We start from the raw sequence: 6,000 nt of genomic DNA, 5'->3' as shown, positions 1-6,000 counted from the left end.
CAAATTCAAAGAAAGTTGTCAATCTGACAACGGCAACTTGACGGGCAGCATTGTCGATGAAACGCTCCCTAATTGGACCCGCGCCTAAAAATCCTTCGCTTTGATCCTCGATCGTTGTGACCAAGGCAACTTGTCATTTATTGTTGGTTTCCATAGTAATCTAAGACAGAGTGAATATCAGTTGTCAAATTTGAAATGAAAATTAGAAGCGAATTAATGTCCTTTTTTGTATTGCATAAAAAATCATGTTAGTTGACATTACTCCCTGCGTTGACAGGTCAGATCATATAACCATCTGTTAATAGCTCTATGATATAACCTAGATGTATAAGTGCGGGGGGGGGGCAGGGACGTTAGTCAATGCCCTCGACGTATTTTCCATATATATTTGTTTACTCACTGCATAAATACAGATTTTATACCGTCTATCATACATGCATGTATTCCTCTCTTACAAACATTTTTTTCTGGCTTCTTCCCTTTGCATTTATTCTTCCTCCTTTTTTCTTCCTTAAAATCTTAGGAGACAAACACCCATATCCCCTACCCTGTGACTCTATCCTTAATGGTGATAGGTGCATGTTACACGTCCCAATGACCCCCATTTGTCTTATACTCCCATAGAGATCTCATTATGCGCCGATTTCTTCGGCGTGCGTCCAGTACGACACGGTAATCCACATTTTAAAGGGAGTAATTCATGTATAAGGCGCCACTTTTTGGCGCCTTATCCATTTGCACAGAGGTGTATTACCTTGGAGTGTCAGGAAGCACAAGGCCCCATTTCATTATAAAAAGAATCCTGGATAGCATATGAGGATAGCATATCCTAGTGTCAGAATGTCACACTGTAAAAACTGCGGTATTAAAAACTGACACCGATTGGTGTTAATAGAGGACCACACACTGAGGTGTTAAAATTACACCCTAGAGATTAAAAATAACACCAAAGAGTGTAAATGTAACAACAAAATGTGATGTAATAACTATAGGTGTAAAACTAACACCACCAATTTAACACCGGTGTAAAATAACTGGTGTGGTCCTCTATGTACACCGGTTAACACCACAGTTTTTGCTGTGCAACTTCCAAAACAGCTGCAGTGACAATTCTGCTTTTTGGCTTCCAGTGAATGGTGATATTCCTGCATGAGTTGCTACTGTAACAACCTTTTTTTTTTGGTGAAATGGGGCACAGATTTGAGGGGGGGGGGTGGTATACCCCCATAAACAGTGGTGGATCCAGGGGGGACACATCCGGCCCGTGCCCCTCCCCCCCCCCCCTCCTCTGAGAGCCGTAATCAAAATTTATAATGGAAATTTGCCGTTTTAACTCAAGTGTGCCCCCTAGAAATTAAGAACCTTTTTGACAAATTTCATCCGGAGAATGCGCCCTCCCCCCCCCGGAAAACCCTGGATCCGCCCCTGTCCATAACGACCAAGAAAAAAAAAGGAAAGGGGAAGTGGTGAAATACGATATTGTTTTCTGGGTATGATATGTTCATCAAAAAGGAAATAATCATATAACAGGAGCCTGAAAGCACCCAGAGAAAACAACTTCCTTACAAGAGTTGATCAAATTCACGTAATATTAATGAACAATTGGAAACGTAATAAGTCTCTTGACGTCACGTCACTTACAAAACGCGAATCAATAATGTTCTCCATTTCCAAGCCATTTGTGAGGGGGTATTTTCTTTTTAATAGGATTCATGTTGTATACAAAGGCACATGGGATCCACTTTCGATTGCAGAAGTGATTACAAGTCGAGCGCTAAATTGGTTTACGAGGACATTACCATCCAGTAATTAATTATCGCTATAGTGTATTTACTTTGAAGATAATACACGGATGGCCAGACAGCCGTAAAACCACAGTCGGTCATTATAGACCAATAATCTATCCGTCCTGCTTATATTGCAACGTGCAGCAAATCATTTTTTTCCAGCGAAGTGTCACGTCCACCCTAACAAAAAGTTTCTTTGAACGAAAAGAGGGAAATCCAACAGGCATAACACTGATAATTTGATCAAAATAGGATGTAAAATTAAAAGAAAGTCCCCCACCCCCGCTTCTGACTCAGCCCCCCCCCCCCCACTTTCAAAACCGTCCCGCGGTCCCTGCAATGACCGTTGTTTTAGCATTAAAGGACAAGTCCACCCCAACAAAAACTTGATTTGAATAAAAAGAGAAAAATTCAACAAGCATAACACTGAAAATTTCATCAAAATCGGATGTAAAATAAGAAAGTTATGACATTTCAAAGTTTCACTTCATTCCACAAAAAACAGTTATATGAACGAGCCAGCTACATCCAAATGAGAGTGTCGATGATGTCATTTACTCACTATTTCTTTTGTTTTTTATTGTTTGAAATATGAAATATTTTGATTTTCTCGTCATTGTCATGTGAAATGAAGTTTCATTCCTCCCTGAACACGTGGAATTCCATTATTTTAACAATTTGTGCTTCAGGCAAGGAGGTCCTAATCGTCAAATCCGTAAAAATTGAAATATTGTATAATTCAAACAATACAAAACAAAGAAATAGTGAGTGAGTGACATCATCAACTCTCTCATTTTGATGTAACTAGCTCGTTCATATAACTATTTTGTTAAAAATAAGCGAAACTTTGAAATGTCATAACTTTCTTATTTTACATCTGATTTTGATGAAATTTTCAGCATTGTGCTTGTCTGATTTTTCTCTATTGATTCAAATCAACATTTTTCTGAGGTGGACTTGACCTTTAATGGTTCAGTCAAGTTGGTCCTTATTGTCAATTCTGTAAACATTGAAATATTGCATTTGTAATTCAAACAAAAAAGGTGAATGAGGTACATCAGATCGACTCTCTCATCTGCACACCTCTGAGTTAGGCATATACCTGTTTTCACCAAATTTCAAAATATCACAACTTTCTTATTTTCAATCGATTCTGATGAAATTTTCAGCGGTGTGCTTGTTTGATTTTTCTCTCTTGATAGATTGATTAAAACCATCATTTTTCCGGGGGTGAACTTGACATGATTATTCAGTGCGATTTATTCAAAAGTATCATTCGGTGCAGGTGATGTCGCTCTCCTTCCACGGTTCTTGAAATTATTATTTCGAGCCAGGGGAGGGTGAGAGGGAGTTATATCCCGATTTTTCGACACATGCATTCGCCCTTTTTGCGCCCCTTATGGCTAGATCCCTCGGGGCATGTGGCCCTTATGTAGAGTTTATTGTGAAAGTGATACCGGAGGGAGCGTACGTAGGTGTATTGAGACTGACCTTCAAATGTCAACGGACTCCCTTCCATGGTCAAGACACAGACAGGAAAGACACAAGAAATAGGTGTGCACACACACAAATACATCATGTCTCTTCTTATTCTAAAATCACATGCATCGATTCACAACATTGAACAGACTTGAGCGAGGATATCTGAAAGAAAAATAATCTCAGACAGGGGCCCCCGCAGAACGGCTATGAAAGTTTTTTTGGGGGGGAGGGGGCTGACGGTGCCCCTCCCCCAAATAAAAATATCACACACACACACAATCCGACCGTCATTTTCATGTTTCTCACGTTTATTGAAAAAGTTGGGGACTCTACCCCCCCCCCGGGCGAAAGACAAAATAATAAACTAAAGTTTATTATGCGGTTACGTCTGAACTTCTAGTGATAGGTCTACTACCACAAAAAATATATGTTCAAATGAAACAATTCGTATGATGGTGGGCCCCAAGTCTGCGCACCTAACAATTTGAGTTAAGATAACATGAATTTATTCTTATTTCACAAAATCTTTCAGTTGATAATGTTTCTTACATCATAATGAGTTAGTGTACCAAATATCTCATAAAAATTTGAAAGAAATATATGATTTTCTTGGAAAAAACCTCGGGCAGTCATTTTCAGAATGAAAAAAAAAATGGTACCCCATGTCTGCGCACTCATTCACTTTGCACACGATTCGGGGATTTTTGATGACAAAAGGATGCATTTTAAGACCGTCACATGAAATGCCCTGAATTCATTATTTTTCCACAATTTTGAGTCGGATTTTTTATGAATACCTGTCTATGCATTGAATGTGTAAAGTTCGTGCTCGTTGCGTATCTTCTTTTACTAGAATCGCGCAGATACGCGGGTGCGCAGACATGGGGGAACTGACTCATATAAGTATGGAGGATGGCCCGCTTTCAGCGGCCCATACCCTTGTTCTTCCATGGGGTCCTTTAAACGTATGGTCAGTTCCCCCATGTCTGCGCGCGGTCTCCCAAGTCTGCGCACCCGCGTATCTGCGTGATTTTAGTTATAGAAGATGAGTAACGAGCACGAACTTTACACATGCACTACATAGACAGGTATTCATAAAAAAATCCGACTCAAAATGGTGGAAAAATAATGAATTCAGGGCATTTCATGTGACGGCCTCAAAATGCAGCCTTTGTCATCAAAATCACTGAATCGTGTGCAAAGTGAATGAGTGCGCAGACCGTATGGGGTACCATTTTTTTTCAATCTGAAAATGACTGCCCGAGGTTTTTTCAAGAAAATCCTATATTTCCTTTCACTTTTTAATGAGAAATTTGGTACACTTACTTTTAATAATTATAAGGAACACTATTAATCAAAAGATTTTGTGAAATAAGAAGAAATTCATGTTAAATCTTAACTCAAATTGTTAGGTGCGCAGACTTGGGGCCAACCATCATAAATCTTTTCAAAGATTTCTGCACTGCAATAATTAAGGTACCCGTATATAATTTATATCAACGTGTTGAACCATATTTTAAGCTAATCGAGATATAAAGACGATTTATATTAATAGATACGAAGACAATTAATAACCAAGATGACGTTCAACATAATAAAATGTACATAACTTTTTTTAATAGTTTTGTTTTATTGAAAACAGATTAATAAACCAATATATGTTTACAACATCGTCATATATGACGATGTTGAGTGAATCCCCATTTCCACAGATACTTTTCTTCTTTCCAAACTATAAAATTTGTCTTCAAAATATTTTGTATTATTTTTTTTATATGTTAGTTATCATGATTATAAATACTTGTTAAATGTATGAAAATGATTTGAATCAATATTTATGTTATTTCTGTTGGGAAATAAATCTGAATCTGAATATATATGGTGTCATCCTCGCTGCTATTGTTTTCAAGAAGTATTCCTGCAATAATAGAGCGGGCCCCTGCATTTTACCAAACTCAAATACATGCTCATTACGGTTTATACATCTTTTCGATTGTCACAGCTAGTCAATCCCACAAAAAATGTTCTTGTATCGTGATTGCATAAATTTGTTACAATTTTAAAAAAAATACAGAAACTCGATCCTGCAACAAAAAAAGATGATATATAGCACAGAACAAGACAATATAGGACCCAGGTAGGAGAGATGCAATGACACCGCATAACACATAATGTACAGAAATTATATTGTGAATATGTTTACCTGCAAAAATTGTTCGCTGAGTCTCTCATCAAAGTAATACTTTTCTTGGGATGTAGGCAGGGTGAGTTAGCTGATGACGGGTCTTCTATAAAATGCCTGTACTATTTGACTCCTTAATTCACTCAACGGCAGACCTGAACATCTCTAGTCGTTGTAACTCCTAGTCATTCTGTCTGCCTTTGAATCCAATCTTGCCAAAATACAACATCCCTTTTCCAGTGGAAAAATTCTGGTTCACGACCTACATTAATATGTACAAGGATGCGCTGGCCGTCGGAGAGTTTCTTGGTCGGATTACAGCTCAGTGAGCGATCAGCTGTTTTCTATTCAGAATACCGCGCCTGTTGACCTCCCCTCGGTTTTCTAACAGGTAACAGTACACCGCGTGTGTTACTGCTATATTGTGGGCGGCAATGGCTTTCTGTGTTGCAATGAGTGAGGCCCGCGGCGCGCGCTTTATTGAACTCGCTCGTTTTCTGCCCAGGATGTAACGAAAGGCTAGCTTTTGTATTCAGCCCAAATAACGAC

Source organism: Lytechinus variegatus, chromosome 6 (assembly GCF_018143015.1).
Source record: "Lytechinus variegatus isolate NC3 chromosome 6, Lvar_3.0, whole genome shotgun sequence".
Taxonomy (NCBI): Eukaryota; Metazoa; Echinodermata; class Echinoidea; order Temnopleuroida; family Toxopneustidae; genus Lytechinus; species Lytechinus variegatus.
This window is presented reverse-complemented; position numbering follows the sequence as displayed.